Source organism: Callithrix jacchus, chromosome 11 (genome assembly GCF_049354715.1).
Source record: "Callithrix jacchus isolate 240 chromosome 11, calJac240_pri, whole genome shotgun sequence".
NCBI lineage: Eukaryota > Metazoa > Chordata > Mammalia > Primates > Cebidae > Callithrix > Callithrix jacchus.
The window spans coordinates 83,187,123-83,199,602 of NC_133512.1; the positions used below are offsets into that span (position 1 = coordinate 83,187,123).

At 34.8% G+C, this 12,480-nt stretch overlaps 1 long non-coding RNA gene across 1 annotated transcript; it reads left to right on the plus strand.

Moving 5' to 3' along the window:
• Positions 1-219: 219 nt before the first annotated feature.
• On the plus strand, positions 220-6,874 carry LOC128928429 (uncharacterized). The gene is made up of 3 exons (XR_008473404.2): positions 220-823; positions 2,327-2,434; positions 5,604-6,874. It is a non-coding gene; the product is annotated as an uncharacterized LOC128928429 (long non-coding RNA).
• The last annotated feature ends 5,606 nt before the right edge of the window (positions 6,875-12,480 follow it).

Consider the following 12,480-nt stretch of genomic DNA (forward strand, 5'->3'; position numbering starts at 1 on the left):
TCTCTCTCTCTCACACACACACACACACACACACACACACACACACTCTCCCAACTTCATATATACTTCCCTTCCTCCATTCTTTTTATCTTGCTATTTCACAACTTTTGGTTAAGTCCATATTCAGTGACATGCTTATTATGAAACACACATAGTGTTTCATTATTATATTTTCTTATTGCTTTTCCTGAAGTTAACCATACCTTTGTGGTTTGTTGCTTGTTTTTTTGGTTAGCTATTATTTACTTAACACTTAGCTTATGAAAAACACTGTGCTAAACACTTTTATGATATATTAATGGTTTGCCCTTATGGGGTAGGTATTATTATCACCCCTATTTTTACAAATGTAACTGAGGCACAGAGGTGGAATAACTTGCCCAGATCACAAAGCTAGCAGATGACTAGCTAAGATTTGAACCTAAGCATTTTGACTCCCCCTTAACCACAGAAAAATACAAAGAAATGTCCAAAGTTTTTGAGGCTTGTTTCTTGAGAGAAGATCAGTATTATTAATGAAAATGAAAGAACTGGACATAGGACATAGCCTGGATTTTTCTTGGCAAACAGAGAACGAAAGGAAATGATGAATTTGTTTTGGACATGTGAGAATGATGTGATATCAAGGTATGTAAATTTTTTACACAAAAATTATTTATGTAATAGGCAGTTGGACATATGCTGGGAAAGAAACTTCAACTATGGATGTGAGTTGGAGAATCTTTGACATAGAAAATGTACGCTATTAGATGAGAGAATGTGATTTCTCCAAGCAAGTGAATACGCAGAAAGAAAAGCAGAAAAGATGGGGCCGAACTTTATGGTAAATGTGAAATTAAGACGGGGTGAAAGAAGAGAAGCTCAGGTCAGAGTGAAACAATGATAGAGGTGGGAGGATAATGAGAGAGGGGTTAAAATCCCCGCTAGAAAAAACTTTCCCAAGAGATGAGCATAAAACAAAGAGGGTTGTGTCCTTTAGAGAAATGGACAAGGGTGATGAGCAAGAAGAAATCAATTTTGGAGAAAGGTGGTATTGACAACCTCCACCACAAACTGTTACAATTATTAAGTATAAATAACCAGAGATAGTACTACATTCTATTTTGTCTTGTTTACATATTTTTTCATTTCTGATGTTTTATTATTTGTTTTTAGTAGACAGAAGGAATAAATTATTATTGCTTATCTAAATATGTCTGGGCCAGATCCCAGAAATCTGGCCAGAACTTAGGTACTGGCAAAGTCAGAGAACCACAGAATGTCAAAAATGAGAAGGACATCAAGAGTTCATCCTGGTTCATTTCATTTTATTTATGGAGAAACTGAGTCTCAGAGTGGTTGAGTGACTTCTACTATTGAAGGCTTTTGAGATGGGCCTGGAGGTCTGATCTGAAACCAGGCCCATGCTCTCTCATGTATCTCAATGTGCCTTTGAAACAGCAGGTGCAGTTAACTAAAAACCTTACTCTCCCTTCTGACTTCCATATATCTCAATTTGCAAATCCAATGCTGCATCATGGAGGGATATCCTAGACCAAGTAAAGAGATTTTTCTAAATCCTTAATTGTTGAATCAGAAAACTGAGACATGTCCAATTTGTTTGGACCCACAATTTTGGTGCCTTGATGCCTCTTTTAAATGTAATGGGGCATAGTTAGGATGAGTAGTGTCAGAATAAAATACATACTTTTTTCTTAAAAGACTTTTAAATTGTGACATTTAACTTGTACCATTGAAAAATATTGAAAATAATTGTGGTTGGGATTTTAAGAATACATTTCTGTGGTTTAGCATAGCATAGGCTGGAGTCACATCTGTGATTTTCTACCTATACTGCCTGTCTTTTTGGCTCCTGATGCATCTTTTTATTCATCAGGCAGAAGATTTGATCTAATATGTTGAGGAAAGTTAGCTGACTAACCAAAAATTTCACCGTATCCAGGAACCCGTAGGAAGTGTTGTCTTTTCTAGAGGAAACTGTGAGCTATATATATATTTTATTATAAAAACATGTGTCTGCCATTTCAAACTACTAAACACTTAGACTAGTGAGAGTTTGGACTGTCCTATACAAGGACCCAGACAGAGTGTGATTGTAGAATAATGTGCTCAGAGATCACAGAGTCTGTGTCTTTGGACTGGTCTATTCTTAACGGCTGTGGGGAGATAAGGCAATTTACCTCACTTCATCAGAGACCTTATTGAAGTGATAGAAAAAGCTTCTATTTTAGAGTTTAAACTTAACCAAAACTTGTTACTTAAAAGCCAAAAAAAAAAAAAAAAAAAAAAAACAAACTTAAGGACTTCGACACCGTTTATTTTTCAGCTCTATGTGACTCATTTTCATCTAGCAGTACCTCTCCAAAACCTGAATCTCCACGAGAAAGCTATACAGCAATTAACAAGTATTGCAAGGATTGCTTTTGCAATAAAGGTAAACCTGGGAGCTATTGCTTATAATTTTCAAAAATGTGCAAGTGGTAGGATGGTTCCAGGGGCAGTGCATGACTATATATATCATGTAAATAGACCAGCCTAAAAAACACAACACATTGCTTTGTTTCTATCAGGCCGTACCACAACCCATTTTTTCTGAATATTTTTTGCTGCTTTGTGCTTTTCTTTTTTTAACCCCTTTCTGACTGCATAGATCATATGTACTCATTGTTGAAAATATGGAAAGTAAAGGAAGTACAAATTCCACTACCCACAGTGCCTTCTGGATTTCCTAGAGCTGTGACAACACTCTCAAATATGTTAATGAAAGAGACTCTTGATAAAAACTGAATTTTACTTTTTCTTTGCCATTAAATTTGTATCTAACAGAATAAACTTAAGGAGAAATTAGCCCTTCCTGCGTTCATCAATGTCATTTTCCTTACATAGTTGTTATTATTACTAACTAATAATAAGCTTTCTCTCTGAGCACTTAGCATGTGTCAGTTGAATGCTAAGCATTGCACATAAACACTCTCACTTGGTGAAAAACCTAGGAGCCTGGCACTGTCCCCAGTAACTGATTACCGATCATTTAGTGGGAGCTCAGAGTGCTTATATAACGTGCCCAAGGCCATGTGGGAGATAAGATTCAACTCCAGCTCTCTGAAATCATCACCACTATCTTAGATGAGAAAGTAATGGAGGGAAGATGCTAATTTATTGAGATTCTCCATTAGGTAAGTAATTGTGCTGGATACTTCACGTGCTGTTTGTGTTCAATTCTCACAGCCTCACAAGACAAATATTATTGCCACTTACAAATGTGGAAGGAAACTTAGGCTTAGTGGGACTAAATATTTTATTAAAAGTCACACAGCTGATAAGTGGGAGAGCTAGAAAAATGACTTTGCTTTCTCTGTTTCCAAAGCTGTCATTTCTACTTGACCACATGAAAAAAATTTTTTTTGACATCTCTTTCCCCCACCTGACTTTGTAAGATCAAAATGTGTTGCCCATTTTGGTAAATTTTCACAAGACAATGTACAAACTGGATTGAAAGGCTTTTTCAATGAATGAATGAATCTATAGAATCCTGCTAATCTGGACTAATGTCCAGCTTTGGAGATTTTACCAGAGACTCAGCATAATGCCTAAAGATTGTACTGAATGCATACTCTGATGTCTCAATATTTTAATGTTTAGTCTCAGTTTACAATAAACAAGGAAGAGTAGATTTGACAGTCTAGCTTAAAAGACATAGCATTTTTAAAATGTGTGGAGGAATTCAAGCCTATTACTTAAGTTTTCCCAAAGTGTTATCCCACTTATCAATGAAATACTAAATGAAAAAATAAACAGATCTGTTATCACTTAGAATACGTGTTTGCCCACAAAAATAACTTTTTAAAGAAATCATAAATGGCTTAGAAAAATGATATGAGAAACCTGGGTTAGCAGCAGTTACTATAGATTATTTATTTATTCAACAAATATGAGGGAAAGGAAGTGTGGTATATAGGGGAAATGACTGTTTAAATAATGAGGTCAGAGAAGCTCTCCTTGTAAGATGGAAGCTGTAATTCCTGCCTTATAGTGACAACCCAAGAATGTGGGAGAAGTATGCAGAGCTCCCTGTGCATACATAAAGCTATGATTTTATTTTATAGATGAGAAAACAGATGTGGTTTAATGGGGTTTCACTCAGTTGCTGCCAATTGGCAAAGCTTAGATTGAATTCAGGTTTTCTGATTCTAGGGTCTGTGATCTTCTCATTTTGCCTGGCAGTTGTGTTGTTTCCTCTGGGTACTGATCACACTTGTACAAATGGACAGATGTTGAAAATACATACACTGGTGGATGAACCTAAAATGAATGCCAATATTTCATTTTTATAAAAGTTTCTATTTGATGTATTTGTGTTTTGAGAGTATATTTGCTGTTCAATATAATTTTGTGTCTATTGAATGTGTTTTAAAAATTATAATCTCTAAGGATGTGAATTAATGTACATTAATGTGTAACTAATGTTACAGCTTCTTTTCTAGTCACTTGGGTTTTCATGTTGTTTTTAAGAACTGAGTGCAATTATAGGAAACACATTTGGAATCATGGCATAAGTCAGCCCTAAAGGAATAGCTAAAGTCCTGGAATGAACCTTGTAGAGTCCGGTCAAGACAAATAAGGGTGGTGATTTAGAATAAAGAACCAATTATGCAAATACCATTATGATATAAAAATATTGTTAGATTTGTTGGGAAGAATTTTTATATGTAGCAGTTCTAGTTAATTATTAAATTTATTTTAAAAATCATACCATTAAGAAAAGAGCAGACAAAGAGATTTTAGTATATATAATCAGAGTTAAAGATTACATACAAAGAGTACATTTAGTTATAAGGAAAAAAGTAGTATCCCAATGTAATTGGCAAATAATAAAATTTCATCAAAGAATAAAATGTAGAACTATTGAGGAAACAGTAAAAATGTTTCTGGTTGCTAGTAATCATGGCATGTGAATTAAGACAAAATAACTTATTTTTCCACTTAATGAAAGGATATGATTTAGAAAATGTCATGAAAATGGCATTTTTATATCTTGCAAGTGGGAAGACAAATTGATGCAACCCTCTTGAAAAACAATTTGGTGATATGAATCAAGAGCCCTGAAAAGGCTTATGCCATTATACTTAGTAAGTCTATTTATAGAAATTTGTTTTTTAAAGATAAACTAAAATAAGGGAAAACCCTTATTGGGAAAGATGTTCATTTCAATATTGTCTAGAACACAAAAAATATTGGAAGAAAAAAATCTAACAATAAATAAATAAAGTCATGTCGGGTAAATTAGAGTGGATCTCTGTGGTAGAAGATTATGCAACTGATAGAAATGATGATAATAAAATTCACATAGCAACATAGAAATGCCTTAACTAGAATCCTTAGTGAAAAATGAGCATATGAAATAAAATGCAGGTGATTGTCACTATATACAATTATTTAGAGAAGACTGAAAGGAAACATTAAAAGATTTGTAAGTTATTTAGAGATAGTGGAATTATAGATCTTTTATTTTTACTTTCCATATATAATCTTCAATGTTGTTATAATGATTTAACAATGAAAATGTAATTGATAGTGTATTGTTACTATTTCCTTAATTCCAGAATGGCTGTAATGTTGGCAGTAAATATGAAACCTTCTTTTACACACCAATATTTTCAAGAATGGCATATTCACATTCAGTGTGTGGCAAGTTGCATCATTTTTCTTTGAACTGGCCTGATAATTTTCAAGCTAACAAACCTGTTCTTCCGTGAAAGTAAGTTGCCATTAACGACCTTACTCTTACTATGCATAAGCAATAGTTAACAAAGAACTATTATTTTGAAATGGCAAACGCTTCCTTTACGCAGATGTTTTTATACATTCACAATTCACAAGCAATCAGCCTGACTAAAGCACTGGGATTTAAAAAATGTGTTGAGACAGCATCTTCACATGCCTGGGAGACAATTCAACCCAGAGGTTCAAATGTAGAATGCATGTTTATAAGAAAGGTCACTGATTTTTCACCACTTAGGAAAGACATGCTACATGTGCCAAGAGAGATATACTTTAAGGTTTTCATGCCTTGAAAGATAGATAAAAATCACTTTCTATCATTCACCTCCTAGATTTTCTAAAACCGACTTTGAGAGACATCCAGTTCTGTAGGTTAAGTGGAGAATAATGCAAATAGCTTGAGTTTAAACTATATCCAATTTTATAGAAGATTCCACATTTCTGAGCTTTTCTTCTTAAGCCTGCATCTCTTTTTCTGTTCCCCATCTTGATTCATGTTTCTGTCTTCCAGGCATTTTCCTAAGAGAAACACCTAGAGGTTATTCCAGACTCCTCTCTCTCTTTCATTCAGAGACTGTCTATCAGCTTTTATCAACTGAACCTCTAAAAAATGCTTCTTGAGTTGAGGCTCTTTCTATACCTGAAATATTGTATTAGCTTTTTGTTAAGTTCTTCTAGACTTACCTTTTTCAAACAATATTTAAAAATTTTTAGCTTTTGCTTGGGTGTGGTGGCTCACACCTGTAATCCCAGCACTTTGGGAGGCTGAGGTGGGCAGATCACTTGAGGTCAAGAGTTCAAAACCAGCCTGGCCAACATGGTAAAACTCCATCTCTACTGAAAGTATAAACATTAGCCAACTATGGTGTTGTGGGCCTGTAATACCAGCTACTTGGGAGACTGAGGCAGGAGAATCACTTGAACCTATGAGACAGAGGATGCAGTGAGCTGAGATCACATCACTGCACTCCAGCCTAGGTGATGAAGGAGACTCCATCTCAAGAAAATAATATATACTTTTTAGCTTTTATATTAAAAAATCTTTGGTGACTCTTTACTGTCTTCAGGATAAAGTCCAATTTTCTTTTTTTTTCTTTTTGTTACAACATTATCAATGTAATTAATACCACTCTACACTTAAAAGTGGTTAAGATGGTAAATTTTTTTCTGTATATTTTACCACAATAAAAACACTGTAGAAAAAGTATGTTTTTAAAAAAGTGGTTCAGTAGCTTGTCTAAAATCACATAGCTATTAAGTACAGACATTATTATTCAAACACTCCTTGTCATACCCCAAAACATAGTCCTTTTCCATCATAGTCATGGTTTGCATACTGCTTCATAAACAGTACAGTATTTTATTTGAATAAAGATTCTTTACTGCCCTTTTGTACACTTTTAATATAAAAATGATTAATGCTTACTTCTTCCATTACTATTTCAGATTTAAACTGTGACCTTAGTTTTGGGAAATGTAGTGTATCTTCACGTGTTTGGAAATTGAAGGGTTAGCCCTATAGTGCCTGAATGTTTCTTCTTAGTCATTGCTTCTATAATCCATATATTTTTCCCCAAATAAAAAGTGATGTCTTAAATTGTGACTTAGCAAGCTTCCTATACATTGGCCTTGCATGTAAATGGAGATAATAGGAAAAGATTTTTCTTCAGAACTATAATTTTAAAAATGTATCTCTAATTACTATTCATAAACATCCTTTGAGAAGTTTTTAAAATCACCTATACACTTTAAGTGAATGATGCCAAACTTCAACAGTTAGCTGCTATAATGTAATCTGATCTTAGAATTCATCTAGTGCTTAATGGTAAATTTTTTCTCATGTCTGGGACTAACTCTTCCAAGCCTTGTCAATAGATCTGGGTCACTTAAGCACAGCACTCTTTATCACACTCTGAGGATCCTGTGACTCTCTGGTATCTCCCCAAAAGTTGATTGTTTTAAAATATATATTGGTAAGTGGTCACCCACTTTTTAACTCTTGTTTCTCTATTTTTTCACCTCTTCCTCATGCACTTCATACCTAGACACAGTCCACTATTTTCATTTCCTTAATTCCAAGAGTCCTTTGCTTGATTCCATGCCCTTGTATTAAAATATTTTCTGTGGTACATGACATAGAACCATTATCTGCTCGTATATGCCTCCTTACTACATTATGAGTCACTCAGAACAGGGCCTATGTCTTGTTTATCACTGTATACCAATCATCTAGCCCAGGATAAAGACTCTAGATACATTAATTAAGTGAGTAAATAATTAATCCGATAGTGTAGAATGCAGATTTAAGTTAAGGTGACCCTCCAAAAAGATGGCTCTTTGGTTTTCATAGGTGTGGAGTTTTGGATGGGGAGATGCTGGGAAGGGGAAAGCCAGACTTGTGCCAGACTTGACCTGGAAGCAGGGCTTTGAATGTTCACAAGCAGTTCTAACTAAAGCTAGAAAGAAGAGAGCTAAACTGGGAATGAATATGGTAGGAGCTGCATTCCAGGTCAGGAATTAAAGATTAAGTCAAGAGTATAATTAAATATGATTAGAGGAACAGAGAACTTGTGTCATATTTTCTGGAACCTCTCATAGATAGCTTTTCTTGATGCAGATGGGCCAAATTTATATGTTCTGCTAAGAACCTGAAATGGAGAGAATCTGTAATTATTGAGAAGTAGATAGAACCCACTAGTTTGACAGGCAGCTGAGTTGAGGGCAGGGATGGCTTTTGCTCTTGAATATTAAGAAACTTAACCAACACATACATGCATTGACAACTAGAAGTGGATCAAATGACATTCCAGTTAGAAGAAATAGAATGTATAAAGCCTCAGAGATGTGAAAGTGTGTACCATGTTTGAGGGATTTCTGATACTTTCATTTGGTGAGAAGATACCCTGTGAGGGAGCAATAGAAGTGGATTAGTGACTTTTGGGAAGGGTGAAAGATCCAAGGTGACCTCCATGGTCCGTGCCTCCTAGTGTTCACATGTAATTCTCTCTCTGTAAGTATGGGCAAAAACAGTGACTGCATTCTAATTAACAGAATATTGAATTGTGGTGATCTATTACTCCTATGATTATACTACATTCTATAATACTCTATGTTGGTAGCAGACTCACTCCCTGTCTCCTCTTGCTGGTTTTGAGGAATTAAGTTGCCATGCCTTCTGTAGCCACAAGAAGCTGAATGCTGCCAACAACCAATTATAAGCAGGGAAGCAGATTCTACCCTAACTGAGCCTCCCTGTTGTAATCACCCCCATTTGAGTGCAGGCAGAACCTCTGACTTGATTCTAACCAATAAAATAGGACAAAGGTGATGGAATATCACTCCTATAATTTCATTATGTTATGTTAGTCTGCCTTGCTAGCATACTGTCTCTTTCTCTCTCTCTGCCTTTTTATTTTTAAACAATTGTAAGCCTTAGTGAATCCTATAGCTACAAGAAAGTGAAAATGAATGCTTCCAATAACAACATGAGCAGGGAAATGTATCCTTCCCTAGTTGAGCTTGCCGATGAGAACCTAGCTCAGGCCAGGTCTTTGTGCTGTAGTAATTTGTTACTCAGCAACAGATAACTGATACAATAGCAGGAAGCAGAAGCCCCTGATAATCTCCACTTTAATCTCCAACAATCTATGTAAACAGTAAACATATTTTTCCAGGGGGAGACAATTATATTTTACTTTATCAAGATTTGTCAAAGCCTCATCAAGTATTTTATTAATTTTCCATTAGTTTGAAGAAGTAAAAAATTATTAAAGCCAGTTGTACAGATTAATCTTCTACTTTCTTTTTTCTTTTGCCCTTTTATATGTGCTGATCTTTATCTCCAATATAAGCTATGTCCAAAGCCAACTCTCCTCGTCTAGTTTGAGGTGAAATGCCTTTTACTACCATCAACTGCTTTTAGATCATCCTAATAGCTCATTATTATCTTAAAAATCATTTTCTCACTTTATAGATATGTGGTACCTTTTAAGTGAATTCCAGCGATCTCTGAACATGCCACATAGGTGAATATTAATTTGAATATTATATGCATTTATTATCTAGTTTACTTTTGGAAATAAATTGTAAAGGAAAACTATGAAAAAATATACTTACTCTAGACATTCTCTACAATGATTTACGACAGATGAAAGAAACAATAAAGGATGCTAATAAAGCGGTTTCTTTGGACAGTATGAACCTGGTAGGTTTGATACATTTTAATTGCAAAATAAATGAAAAATGATGGTACATTATTATAATTTTTTTCCTTTATTAGTATGCTTGCTATTTTTTACATATTATAATTACTCATCTCTATTTTTATGTATGTCTGTGCCATGGTATATTTCCTTGACTAGTTTTTAAGCCAGTAGGAATCGTATTGTGGGATGCAAAACAAAGTTTAGGAAGACTTAAGTAAGTTAAAGAATGTTTGCAACCAATAACCTTGTTCTATAGATGATTCACTTCTGCACATCATCTCCATAAAATGTGCCTTATAAAAAATAACTTCACTTTTAGAGAAATAGGTTGATAAAATGTGGCATTAATATTATTAATGACTTTCCATCAGGGTATACGCAGTTTACCAAAAAGAAAAGCAGAGCTAATGGTAATAGATGTAAATGTATGAAGAAGATAATTTTAGTTCTATAGCTGGAGAAGCCTGGAAGATATCTGTTCCAACTTTCTCATTTTACAGTTGAGGACACTGATATCCAGAGAACTGATTGGTTAAAGTTATGTCTAAGTTTAGATCATGTGAATAGCTCCTCTGGGTTTCCAGTGCACAATCTGCATGGCTGTACGATTAGTACAACCCTGTTTGATTTTATTCCATTTCTCTGAAGTTCAAAGATTAACTATTTTTTTGGATGACCTTTGTGTTTTCCAAGATGTGTACTGTGTTAGAGCTCTTGTGTGGAATTCATGCAAAAAGCCATTTATGATTTGAACTATGGTCTCAGACTAAATCCTTCTCACGTTTGTACTTTATAATTTTAAGAGGGGCCATCATCAAATCTATTACAGATGTAAATGAGCAGTTTGAAGAGAATAAAGATCACAAAAAGGCAAATGCAATCTTTGTGTTATTTATTTTTTCTAAAACAAAAAAATGGGATACATGTGCACAATGTGCAGGTTTGTTACATAGGTATACATGTATCGTAGTGGTTTGCTGCACCTCTTGACCTGTCCTCTATGTTCCCTCCCCTCATCCCTCACCCCCCTCATCCCTCCCACAGGCCTGGTGTGTGTTGTTCCCCTCTTTGCATCAATGTGTTCTCAAAGTTCAACTCCTACTTATGAGTGAGAGCATTCAGTGTTTGGTTATCTATTCCTGTGTTAGTTTGCTGAGGATAATGGCTTCCAGTTTCATCCATGCCCCTAAAGTACATGATCTCATTCCTTTTTATGACTGCATAGTATTCTGTGGTATATATGTACCACAGTTTCTTTATCCAGTCTATCATTAATGGGCATTTGGGTTGCTTCTTTGTCTTTGCTATTGCAAATAGTGCTACAATAAACATACATGTGCATATGTCTTTATAGTAGAATGATTTATATTCCTTTGGGTATATAACCAGTGATGAGATTGTTGGGTCAAATGGTATTTCTGGTTTTAGATCCTTGAGAAATTGCCATACTGTCTTCCACAATGGTTGATCTAGTTATATTCCCACAAACAGTCTAAAAACATTCTTGTTTCTTCACAGCCTCACCAGCATCTATTGTTTTCTGACTTAATAATCACTATTGTGACTGGCATGGGATGGTATCTCATTGTGTTTTTGATTTGCATTTCTTTGAGGATCAGTGATGTTGATCATTTTTTCATGTTTCATGGTGTGTAAATGGCTTCTTTTGAGAAGTGTCTGTTCATATCTTTTGCCCAATTTTTGATAGGGTTTTTTTTCTTGTAAATATGCTTAGGTTCTTTGTAAATTCTGGATATTAGACGTTTGTTAGATGAGTAAATTGCAAACATTTTATCCCATTTTGTAGGTTGCCTGTTCACTCTGATGATAGTTCCTTTTGCTGTGGAGAAGCTCTTTAGTTTGATTAGATCCCATTTGTCAATTATAGCATGTGTCACAATTGCTTTTGGAATTTTTTGTCATGAAGCCTGCCTGTGCCTATGTCCTGAATGATATTGCCTAGGTTTTCTTCTAGGGTTTTTATGCTTTGGGGTTTTACATTTAAGTCTTTAATCTATCTTGCCTTAATTTTTGTATAAGGTGTAAGGAAGGGGTTCAGTTTCAGTTTTCTGCATATGGTTAACCAGTTTTCTCAGCACCATTTACTGCAGAGGAGAGGTAGGTTTGTTGAATATCAGATGGTTGTAGATGGGCGGTATTATTTCTAAGGTCTCTGTTCTGTTCCATTGGTCTTTATGTCTGTTTTGGTACCAGTATCATGCTGTTTTGGTTACTGTAGACTTGTAGTATAGATTGAAGTCAGGTAAGGTAGCATGATGGCTCCAATTTGTTCTTTTCACTTAGAATTGTATTGGCTATATGTGCTCTTTTTTGGTCTATATGAAATTTAAAATAGTTTTTTTCTAATTCTGTGAAGAATCTCAATGATAATTTGATGGGAATAGCATTGAATCTATAAACTACTTTGGGCACTATGGCCATTTTCATGATGTTGATTCTTCCTATCCATGAGCATGGAGTGTTTTTCCATTTG